Source organism: Salvelinus alpinus, chromosome 33, assembly GCF_045679555.1.
Source record: "Salvelinus alpinus chromosome 33, SLU_Salpinus.1, whole genome shotgun sequence".
NCBI classification, from domain to species: domain Eukaryota; kingdom Metazoa; phylum Chordata; class Actinopteri; order Salmoniformes; family Salmonidae; genus Salvelinus; species Salvelinus alpinus.
The window spans coordinates 7,407,187-7,420,240 of NC_092118.1; the positions used below are offsets into that span (position 1 = coordinate 7,407,187).

General features: G+C 39.3%; 1 long non-coding RNA gene across 1 annotated transcript; it reads right to left on the reverse strand.

Moving 5' to 3' along the window:
* Nucleotides 1-1,693: 1,693 nt before the first annotated feature.
* Nucleotides 1,694-6,200, reverse strand: LOC139563285 (uncharacterized). The gene is made up of 4 exons (XR_011672524.1): nt 6,012-6,200; nt 2,720-2,899; nt 2,193-2,259; nt 1,694-2,008 (listed from the first exon to the last, which is right to left on the reverse strand). It is a non-coding gene; the product is annotated as an uncharacterized lncRNA (long non-coding RNA).
* Between the last annotated feature and the right edge of the window lie 6,854 nt (nt 6,201-13,054).

Here is a 13,054-nt window from a genome sequence, read left to right on the forward strand (position 1 = left end):
CTTTCAAATGGTATCAAGAATATGCATATAGCCTTGCTTCAGGCCCTGAGCTACAGGCAGTTAGATTTGGTATGTCATTTTAGGCAAAAATAGAAAAAAAGGGTCTGAGGTTGTTAAGGGTGAGATAGATTTCTTTCAATAATTTAACTTGAAAGTGCACAGAATTAATAGTATTAATTGAACTTCTTGACGCACGGATCCCTTCAGCGGGATCATTTTCGTAAACAACCGCTGAATTGCAGAGCGCCAAATTCAAAAAAATTGCTAAAACTATTTATAATCATGAAATCACAAGTGCAATATAGCAAAACACAGCTTAGCTTGTTGTTAATCCACCTGTCTTGTCAGATTTTTAAAATATGCTTTACAGCGAAAGCAATCCAAGCGTTTGTGTGAGTTTATCGATCACTAGACAAAACATTAAGAACACCTAGCAGCAATGTAGATTGGTCACGAAAGCCAGAAAAGCAATAAAATGAATCACTTACCTTTGATGATCTTCGGATGTTTGCACTCACGAGACTCCCAGTTACACAATAAATGTTCCTTTTGTTCGATAAAGATTATTTTTATATAAAAAAACTTCAATTTGTTTGGCGCGTTATGTTCAGTATTCCACAGCCTTAGGTAGGTCATCAAGGCTTGACGGAAATTCCAAATAGTGTCCGTAAAGTTCGTAGAAACATGTCAAACGTTTTTAATAATCAATCCTCAGGTTGTTTTTAACATCAATAATCGATAATATTTCAACCGGACTGTAAACTATTCAATACTTGAGAGAAAGAAAATGTCGAGCAACCAGTGTCGCGAGCATCAACTAATGGAGGGACATCCGTCTATCCACTGACGCGTTTTGATAAATCTCGCTAATTTTTCAGAATAAAAGCTTGAAACTATGTCTAAAGACTGTTCACACCCTGAGGAAGTCACAGGAAAAGGAATCTGGTTGATATCCCTTTAAATGGACGAAAGGCAGGCAATGGAACAGTGATTTTTCAAAATAAGAGTCACTTCCGGGTTAGATTTCCTCAGGTTTTCGCCTGCAAAATCAGTTCTGTTATACTCACAGACAATATTTTGACAGTTTTGGAAACTTTAGAGTGTTTTCTATCCTACTCTGTCAATTATATGCATATTCTAGCATCTGGACCTGAGAAATAGGCAGCTTACAATGGGAACGTTATTTTTCCAAACATACAAATTCTGCCCCCTAGCTTCAAGAGGTTTTAATTGAACATTGTTCATGTTGAGTGGGCAGTTTAGGTGAAAATGTTGAGTGGGCAAGAAAAAAATTCACGTAGTTAATTATATATATTTTTTTCTTGAACGAAATGTTACCCTTGTAAAAAAAATCCTAGGTTGTGGAGTAGGTTGGAGAAGAGAATTTGGTCTCTTTTACCTAGGTAAGAAGTGGGCAGTTAGGTGAAAAGGGTGTCAATTGTCTTTAAATAATTCCTGAGAGACGTGGTGTAGGTTTGGAAAAGATCAATTGGTATCTTATTATGAGCCCTAGGAATAAGGAGAATAGGTGTTCTATGCAGTGACACGGTATAACCTAGTGAGTAGTAGATGCATGTAAAATAAACATTTTCTTTTCCTTTTCCTTATTGAAAGAAAAAAATCTTCCTGCAGGTTATACAAATATTGATTAAGTGTGAATGTGGAAATAAGTTTTATTCTGAAGTTTGGACAATATGATATACACTGTAAAACTTTTCTCTGTAAATGATACGTCAACTAGGACAAACATGGACATAGAGAGAGATTGCTATTATTCACTGGGTAAAAAGGCAGATGACAACTGACAAAGTTTGTGTTCATCAGGTGTGTGTGTTTGTGCACTTGCATGTTGGAGTTTTTCCACTCAAACTCCTTCAGAACTGCGAGAAAGCGTGTAACATGTGGGTTAATTGGCAATGGCTTCTTCTGAATGACCTTTCCCGTCTTGTGGCTCACTCCTGCTTTCACTGTGCATTTGGTTCCTTCAGGGTTTATTCGAACCAGGAACCTGCACAACCCAACATAGAATATATGAAATCAGTTGAGGCATTGAAACAATAAGAAATATCATTGCAATGTAACTAACAAATGCTAAATGTAATCGTTGGAACAATGAATGTTCAATGCTCTGTATCAACTCCAAGGTTGCAGAGGCCGATTCCTGGTATTCTATGTTAAAAAGTTGGACTCACTGTCCAAAACACAGACCACTCTCCCCTCGATCGACATCATCCATTGAGGAACCCAATAGAGTATTTCCTGAAATACACAAAAGTAAGGGTGTTAGTTTATACTTACTAGACATCTCTAGATAGGTACCACAATACTATATATTTCTGTTCCACCTTAAATCACATAAATGTATTACCAAGCATGATCAGCATTGGTGTGTCTGGCAAAGGAATTTGCGCACTCGACATAAACCCGAGTTGCAGTGACTTAAAATCACAAGACATAAATATTAAAAATATTCAAATCATGTGTAAAAGTACAGTATAAACACCATTAATCATATAAACTTTATAAGTATAAAAGCACTATTCTTTACATCTGCCAAGAGGAACAGAGATTTGTCCTTCTCTTTGAAGTGGGTCATCAACAAAAGAATGGGTGTTAGATCGTCAATGCCTCTGATGTAACTGTCAATTTCATTCAGCAGGCACTGGATCTCTCCTCAACTTGGTCTTTTGGCTTTTAAAAAAGTTGACAATTCTCTTACCCTTGTTCAGGAGAGCTTGAGTCAGGTGACCGTCAATCACGATGCCTGTGAGGGTATTGAAGTGGTCGCAGAGCCATAAATTAGTGAAAAGGAAAGGCCACTGTTCCTGGAGGTCACCGATGCTTGGAGGAGGACAAGTGTCCTATTCATTGTTACAGATCCTATCTATTCTTCATTTTTCTTTAAAAAAATACAAAGAAAAAAACTGTTAGGCTATGTGCTGCACTCCATACTAGTACAATAGTACAAACAAACAATTCACAGAAACATTTGTATATTTTTGTACTTTTATGTATTTTTGTTATTTCTGTCCCTTTTATTACATATGCCTCACTCCCTCATAGCATGAATTTTACAGGAGGCTTACAATTACAGTTAATAACAGTATTTTTCAGAGTTTTACCCACAATGCAGAGCAATCTACAGCATTAATGCTGTAAAACACATTTAAAGTATTGGTCACATTCACATGGTTAGCAGATGTTATTGCGAGTGTAACGAAATGCTTATCCTTCTAGATCCGACAGTGCAGCATTATCTAACAGGCAATATCTAACAATTCCACAACAAACCTAATATCTAACAAATTCCACAACAAAACCTAATACACACAATCAGGTAAAGGAATGGGATAAGAATATATAAGTATAACATATATGGACAAGCAGTGACAGAGCGGCTAAGATGCAATAGATGGTAAAGAATAGATAGTGAAGGATACAGTATACATTAAATAAACTCAGCAAAAAAATAAACGTCCACTCACTGTCAACTGCGTTTATTTTCAGCAAACTTAACGTGTGTAAATATTTGTGTGAACATAACAAGATTCAACAACTGAGACATAAACTGAACAAGTTCCACAGACATGTGACTAACAGAAATGGAATAACATGTCCCTGAACAAAGTGGGGTCAAAATCAAAAGTACCAGTCAGTATCTGGTGTGGCCACCAGCTGCATTAACCTCTCTGGGATATGTGGGACGCTAGCGTCCCGCATGGCCAACATCCAGTGAAAATGCAGAGTGCCAAATTCAAATAAATTACTATAAAAATGTAACTTTCATGAAATCACACATGCAATTCACCAAATTAAATCTACACTTGTTGTGAATCCAGCCAACGTGTCAGATTTCAAAAAGGCTTAATCTATTTGTTCGAAATGACGTATCCATCCGCCGAAACTCCCTCCAGGCTTTCCCCGGGATCTGTCACCAACAAAGGGAGTTAGTCACCCATAATATTTCTGATTGAAAGGAGAGAGACTTTTAGATTTCTTCCAAACAATCAAACTTTATTAGTAATTATTGCAATAATGGAGCTGGTCAACGACCACCTTTAAGAGATCGCTGAGAGCCCAACGAGCAGATTTGCGTTTCTGATCTTTATAGCAAAGTACATCCTCCCGAATGTTCATGACAAACAACAGATATGTAGAATTATACAAAGGTACATTGTGATATCAAGCAACAGACAGCAAGATTTACATTGTGCCAGGTTTCTGTCTCTAGGTCATTTACTGCTTGTTTATACTGGGTTATTTTCTCAGTTTCACACTCCTTAACACACAGACACTAATGCAACATGGGACACTGGGTCCTCATCGCAATTTTTGAAGTCCAGTGTTCATCTGCATGTGGGAGAGAAACTGGAGGGAGGGTTCACCTGACCCTGACAGACATTTCACAGACACTTATTAAGAAATGGAATTTAGTCTTTAGGTTTAATCACAAAGGCATCGTAAATCAACTATCAGCGTTAAGCCTCAGAGGCTCCTCTCAGAAGAACAGACAGCGTGTGAAAGTACTAATATAAGAATACATTCTAATATAAAGTAATGTGAATAGCATAATGCTGTAATTTCCACCACACCACTCTCCCATAAAGGCTTGATTGGTGGTGTGCTGCAGAGATGGTTGTCCTTCTGGAAGGTTATCTCCGCAGAGGAACTCTGGAGCTCTCTGAGTGACCATCAGGTTCTTGGTCACCTCCCTGACCAAGGCCCTTCTCCCCCGATTGCTTAGTTTGGCCAGGTGGCCAGCTCTAGGAAGACTCTTGGTGGTTCCAAACTTCTTCCATTTAAGAATGATGGAGGCCACTGTGTTCTTGGGGACCTTCAATGCTGCAGAAATGTTTTGATACACTTCCCCAGATCTCTGCCTCGACACAATCCTGTCTCGGAGCTCTATGGTCAATTCCTTCGACCTCATGGCTTGGTTTTTGCCCTGACATGCACTGTCAACTGTGAGACCTTATATAGACAGGTGTGTGCCTTTCCAAATCATGTACAATCAATGGAATTTACCACAGGTGGACTCCAATCAAGTTGTGATCAAGGAAACAGGATGATCAATACTCATGTAAATGAGGTATTTCTGTTATAAATCTTTATCATTATGGGGTGTTGTGTGTAGATTGATGAGGACATTTTTAAAATTTAATCAGTTTTAGAATAGGACTGTAACGTAACAAAATGTGGAAAAGGGGAAGGGGTCTGAAAACTTTCCGAATGCACTGTACCTCACCCTTTCCCAAGTCAGGCATCACCGTCTTTCTTAACCCCGTCTTATGCCCTGTTTATACCTAGTGATAAAATACATAATTTGTCTTGATCTTGTCCACATTCTGATTGTTCCCATATTTTCAGACATGCGTCTGTCCACACATGGTATTAAAATGTGTTTCTATCTGTCTACTGTGTCAGCCTTGTGACCATATTTCCTGGTCCCTCCCTGTTTGCAAGTTATTTGACAGATATTATTTAAGATATTATGATTATTTATTTATTTGAAGACACATATTTATGCCATGGTGTCACCTGTCAGTGATTTAAGAGGGTGCGATAATTATGATTTCCTGATCTCTAACATATCCAGACATATCCAGACACAATGCGTGTCTGATTATCTCTGGAAGATCTGATCATAATCTGATCACAATGTGTCTTTTAATCATCCACAACTGTCTAAACATTTGGGCACCATCAGAATATGAACAATATCAAGACAAAGGACGCATGTTAGCACCAGGTATAAAGGGGCCTTTAGTCAAGGTCCCTACCTAAGTAGTGTCACCCTTTCGGGCCAGTAAGCATCCACAACAAAACAACCAAGCCATCTTGAGAAATTCTGAGTGGGAGAGATGAGATAGACTCGGATGAAAGCCATTGAAAGCCGAAACGTTAAGCTTTTAACTTTCCTTAAATAAAACAATAAATTTTTTATGCTGAGCGAGCGATGCGCTTTTTCATTTTCAATTATGATCTATTTTGTTGGTTACACTTCGACTCACGTTGGTTGAGCACCCTCCACTTCTTTCCGGGAGAGACTAGCCAGTCATTTTAGATGTGCCAATATACAACAGTTGAGCATCTTTTTCAGCCGAGGACACAAACAACAACCGCAAGTTTAAGAGTCCGAGTTTTAAATTGACATCGACCAGCTTTTCCCCGACTAAATAACAAGTCAAGACGCGTATCATTAATTCATGAGTGGGGGTGGCAGTCAAGAAGCGCCATAGCCTCGAAGGGGCGTAATTAAACTGATAGAGCTGTTTCCATGCCGTCGACTACGCTCTTAGCGTTGCAGCATGGGATGAGAGATGAGTTGGCTGAGAAAATATTTTTCATACACCTCAAACCCCACAGGTAAGTGCACTCAATCCACACAGAGCTTCAAAGAGTACACAAGGTGGGTCAACCCCCCCCCCCCCCCCCCCCCCCCCCACACACACACAGACGGTGTTTCGAGAGCAAACCTCACTGGGTGAAAATGATCAATATCAGGGGATATCTTTATTTACATATTTCTGGATATCTGACTTTTTTTTTTTTAGATATAAGGAGTAGACATGCTCCAGATACACATGTCCTTCATTTCATATACGTTTCTACATGCATCCAAACCGGACCTCAGCAATCTCCCTGTTACCCTATGAGTCCAGGGAGATATATATTCGGTCTTATGTGGCAAAATTAGAAATTTTGTTTTTTACATTGGATAAAAGTAGAGACTCAGACTCAACACTACAGTTGAGGATTGTTGTGGTAATTATTCAAATCAAAAGAGAGACTTTTAGATTTCTTCAAAACAATTTAACTTATTAATTACTGCAGTAATGGAGTGTTAACGGTCACCCAATGGTGTAGAATTAAAGCCCAAATAAACAGGATTCGTTTACAACTCTTTATAGCCCTCCTGAGTCGTTGTGACGAAGAACAGATATGTGAAATTATACAAAGGTACATTATGCGCTCATGCAACAGACATCAAGATTTACATGGCGACAAATATCTGTCTCTAGTTAATTTCCTGCTTGTTTATACAAAAATACTAATGCAACATAGGATACTAAGCCCTTCCCTCAGAATGATGGAGTCCAGTATTCATCTGCCATATGGGATAAATAAACTGGAGATTGGGTCTCCCTGGCACCGGCAGACAGACACACAGACACTAATCATGGAATGGAATGTTGTCTTATTACCAAGCCATCGTAAATCGACTGTCAGCATTAAAACCTCAGACACATGAAAGTTCTCTGAACCCTATTCTGTTGCCTCTAAGAAAAACAGACCATGTGAATATACTAATATAGGAATACATTGTAATATAAAAGTAATGTGATTAACATAATGTTGTAATTCTACAACATTATCAATGTGAAAGTAATTCTGCTTTGAAAGTTGATAAACTTGTAACCTCACTTTTGAGAAAATGCTCCTTGAATGTTTTGGTACACCTACTGGAGAGCTCTTCTTTGTCTACACCCATTCAGCATCGTTCACACCTTCTTAAGCTTTAGCCCCAGCCACCTCTTTGAAGATCCACATGTGAGGCCATGTACAAAACAATCAAAGATTTCAAGACTAGAAGCTGGTTTATACTACGGGTGTGTTCGTAAATTTAATCTGGAGTGCCAAAGTGTGCTCTGGGCGTTCATAAACTCAGACCTTTGTCAGATTGTCCGTTCGTAAATTCAGAGCATTTTTCTCTCGGAGCATTCAGAGCGCAAACTGGACGCGCTGGTCGAGGAGTAGTGTTAATCCGAGCATTCTGACCTAACAACAGTAGTCAAGCACCCAAGCTAACTGGCTAACGTTGGCTAGCTTGGTAGCTAGTTCCAGACACAAATGAGAGAACAGCTCACTCTGACCATTTTACTCGCCCTAGCAGAGCTGGTTCTATGTTACCTAGAGCGTTGTTGACTGTAACTGTGCTGCTGGCACCAATTTAATTACGTTTTTTTACCGATGTACCGACGTTTACCGCTATATTCAACGGGCGTTGAGCATTTGTAAATTCATCAGTTATTCTGCGCTCTGGCACACTCAGATGAGAGTGCTCTGAAATAGGAGTAGATAGCCAGAGTGAATTTACCAGCTACGTCTATCGACAGTTGTCTCAGTGACATCATGAACATTCTATTGAAATGGTTACTTGCATAGTAGAGTCTTTTGTTTAGACATGTAGCTAGCTAAACAATGAACCATAATCCCAACTCATAACATTATTACCCAGCATGAATCTGCAGGTAGCTAACTAACCAGTTTCAATGTTAGCTAGCTAACATTAGGCTATAACTACCAATGCAAATGGCTCTGCGATACGAATAATATTACTACACAGATCATACATGTAACGTTAGCTAGTGAGCCAGCCAGCTGACGTTAGCCAGCCAGCTAACAGTACACTTTAACTTGAAATGAAAACGACTTTCTGACCAAATTAGAAACGTTTAATGTCTGAAAATGTAGCTAGCTAGACTATCTTACCCCTATACATGGATGGACGCTTTTCCTTCTCTGTCATGGATGCCATGGTTGCCCTTAGTTTGAAGATGTAATGCAAATGAACTAACAGGTTATAGAGCAAACAATGCAATTATCACAACACATAGGTTGTAATATGGCATGGGTTCCCCAGTGATTTTACCCACGCACCGCTACTGTTAATAGAAAATAAAAGTTGCACGCCCTCAATACCCTTGCCTGCCCTGTTTGTTATGGGCGATGGTTGAGATGGGTGCAAATTGGGTCATCAGCGGCGGTCCCTCGCAGTACAGACCCAATGTGGTGGTATTGTCATTTCACATAACCATACCTCAAGGTAGCTACTCTACCTGTTTCATGAATAATGACAAAACTATCTGGAACAAGCTAGCTAGCTAGCCAAGTTGCTAGTTAGCTAGCTAGCTAAGTTAGTTACTGTAGCTAGCTATCTTATATTAACCAGTAATACAAAATATGCCTAAATGTTTTAAATGTTAACTGTCACCTTGTGGATTGATAGAGGGTAAAAAAAAGTGTTGTTTGTTAGATAGCTAGGCTAACGTTACCTGTTAGCGTTTACTAGGGGTGTGCCGAGTAGTTGGACAAAACAAGTATTGTAATGGATATGGTCAATTTTCTGTATACGATCAGGATCCAAGTATTTTTTGTAATTATCTGTGATCGGAACTAAAGTTATTTTGGAGTGCCAGCAACCCTCTTTCTCATGTCAATAAGTCACAGAGTTTCTAAACCTTACTGTACTGTCTTTCAGTCAGTCATGTGCTAGGTTCTACATGGTCTAAATAAATCAACTGGTTAGTTTACTTGTCTATAAACAGAAGGGCGGGCTGTACGTTGATCCTGCTGCTCTGATTGGATAGAGTGAAGCTGTATTTCTCCATCCACTCGCTTCATAATTTCACCCAATCACTGTTCCTTGCATGTTTACGGTCTGATCATTTAGATTGCTGCTGCCTGCTACTATGATAAATCACATGGCGAAGATGTTTGCTATCAAGCTATCAATGGGCATAATATCTAACAAGTGGGGCAAGGATAAAAATATTTAACGCGGATGCGCATTCTGAGTGAGTGACAGCACACTTGGTTGCCCACTGCAAATTGAGGACTAACAGACACACACACACAGACACACCCAGCCCTCTGCGTGCTGCTCGTAGTCCGCAGCTTTTTTGCAGTGCGAATATGCAGGGAAGTATTTTATATTTAGGCATATTAAAACACTTCCGTTTTTTTCCGATCACGAGAATCCTCCGATTCGACTACCAATTGTCAATTTACAGATACAATTACAAATACGAGTATGGCCATTACGGCACACCCCCAGCGTTTACCCCATCCAGCCTTGCTAGCTAGCTAGCCCTACAGGTTGCTAGCCAAATTAGCTACCGTTCTTGATTCTAGTTACTAAGATAAATAAAACATCTAAAATTAGTTAGCTACTCACTTTAGCGTTAACTTCTTTGAGGTATTTTGAGCAGCTTCTCACTTCTTTGTTTCTCCAGTTCTCAGTTCGAGCACACACCACTTACACACTCATTTGTGGCGCCCAAATTAAAAACTGAAAGTTGGAACTCCATAGCATAAAATTGTGATACTGTTGCTAGGCTACCAGTTAGTGCTTTTAGTTTGCGATTTGCGAGTGCCTTTTTACAGATGGAATACAACAATTATAGCTAGTGTCTGAAATCATTATATGGATTTAATACTTGTCAAATGATTGAACATGTCCTCAAAACTCAACTAAGCGGATTTAGCATATCTAAAAGCATATCAAGATCCTGATATGGAACTCAGTCAAGAGCATATGCATTGTATGTGCTGAGAAAATATACTATGTAGGCGTACTATCAGTATTTGTCATCATATAGAGAAAATAAGATTTCCACATAGGCCTATCTCAGTATATCTAATGAGTCAATATCCGGCCATACCATGTGTGATATCTGGAGGGAATCCAAAAAGGATTTGAGCATGAAAGAAAAATATGGACTTCATAATTGTCAAATTATTGAGCATGTGCTGAAAACTCAACGGAAATCGTCCTTATTTTCAGCATATCAAAAAGCATATCAAGATCCGGATATGGACCTCAGCCAAGAGAAGCACATCTGGAATCAATATAGCTTAATATATTTAATAAATATCAAAAACGTGTCATGAAAAGATATCCCATGATATGGACCCTTTTCACCCAGTGCCTTTAATCCAGTGTTCTTATCAAGAAGAATCTCCAGGGGCTAAGCTAGCTTTCGATTGCAGAGCATATTTGGCCAGCCATTCATTTTCTAAAAGACATCATGGATGGTGTGTTTTACTGTGGGGTTCAGGAAGATCTCAGGAATGAAGAATTAGATCATGGACCCAGCTAGAGCAGGTTTTGGGAATAGTATTTAATCAAAGATTCTGATATAAAGATTGCACCCAGATCATTCACTCAATAAACTATGTCCACAATAAAAACTACATTTGACCACGCATTTGTTCTCTGCCACAATACCTCTTCATATGCTTCTACATCAGGTTTCGTCATATGCAATCACAATTGGGTCATAACTGTTTTTAATCTTCTACTCACTAAACTGGGCCTGGTATACCTGTCAATTTCTGACAGGTATACATAATTAAAAACAGGATACATTTTTATTCCCCACGCATGATCTACTTTGTTTTATTTGAATCATATCTCGAAACATTGTGCAGAAGCACAGCTTTTGAAGTTGGTGTACAGTTTGCGGCACATTGACAAATAGGATCTTTCACAATGTATTATCATCCTCTGATGTATTTGACACTTTGTCTTGAGACAAACTACCCACAGTAGAAAACACTTCTGTACAAAACGATTCTGGCCCGGCACGTCTTGAAAACATGTGGCTGCACTGAAGCCAGACTACTGTTCAAGGTAAGGCCAGACAACATAAATGGCTGGCCATCAATTAAATAGTTTTCGGGTGAATACCTTTAGTAAGACGGACACGCACTGACTTGGGTAAATCCCCTGTGGAAGGAGAGAGATGACTGTGAGAGAATGGAGAGAAGGCTGATTAAGTGGCATTAACAGGCTTTTAATTTAAGACCTGGATTATTAAATGTCAAACTTATAGGGCTGAATGGATGTCAAAGACGAGCTGAGTCAACGTGCCATCAGACATGACCACGAAACCTGCCTCATTGCTATTCCTAACTATTGAGGTGCCATAGATTACGCCGAGACATCTTGAAAAACCTGCCCTCTGATCAAAAATACAAAGCTCAGGGAAGAAGTCAGAGAAGTTGTTGATCCCAGAACAAGATTAAGTAGGCGTACTACCCAAATCCTTCAGGAAAGCAGAGACATGGAATTATTAGTGAGGGGAGGGAACGGGCAGTTCTTGGTTACTCACATCGACAAGACCCTTTCAACCCCTCATTCCCTTTCGTAGGCCTTTCGGGCCACAAACGTTTTTTTGAACCTCTGATGCAGATGAAGATGCATATTTAAAAGGCGTTGCACAAGACAATGTCATGTCTGCTTGACAGTGAACATGGAGAAGAAAAGATGACTGAGAAAGAGCATGTTTAATGACAGCCACAGAGAGAGGAGAAAGAGAGAGATGTGAACGCTGAAACAGCATCCATGATAAGATGGGCCCTATTTGCCTACTAACACTAAAGATAAATCTTCTTGCATCTTAGTGTAATTGTGCTAATTTTATAGTAATGCCATTATTTAGGCCCATCAGTTGTCAATGAATGATAACACCCAGGGGTAAAAGTAAGGCGGTGAGGTCTGGTACAGCGTCCTGGCAAAATAAATAGTGGGGCTACGCCATAACTGTAAAACGTGAGCTTATCACAATTAATACAACATGTTCAAAAAACTATAGGCTATTACACCATCATTTAACATCGCTGCATGTCAGCCGCATTAAAAATGAGGTAATTAACCGTAAACCGGGTGGTATACGCTCGAAATTGCATTGTTGTTTGAGGAGAACACTAATTTTGTCAAGGCATAGATGAACCGCCAAGACACTCACGGGACAAGGCGGAGATGAGTGGGGGCGAGACAGAGGCGTGCATGTACAACAAAGGATGCATCAATTCAGGCTACAAGTGTAGGCCTAATGACAAACACAGAATGACATTACAATACACGTGTTTTGTAACTGATATCTCTTTCCATTCATCAAATTGTGGGCGCACAGGGCACTGCTGGGGTTTGGATGCAGAATTTGTTTCATGACTGAACGAATGTGCACGGGTAGCTTAAGTGATTGTTTGACAATCAGATGAAAACATCATAACTGGTTGTGTTTATACCACATTGAAAGGCATAGATGACGTGTCCATAAGGCTAGGATAAGCTTTCCCTAAAGTAAATTGAATTAAATTGTCGAAATTATATAGCTTAATTAGCTTACTCCTGTCTATACAGGCTACTGCACCAGAATGCATGATTTGTCCACAGAGGATCATTGGCTTCTTTAAAAAAACAAATAAATGATTGTTGGGTTGCAATTGTCAGTGAAAAACAGAGAAAGGCTTGAGTGTGAAATTG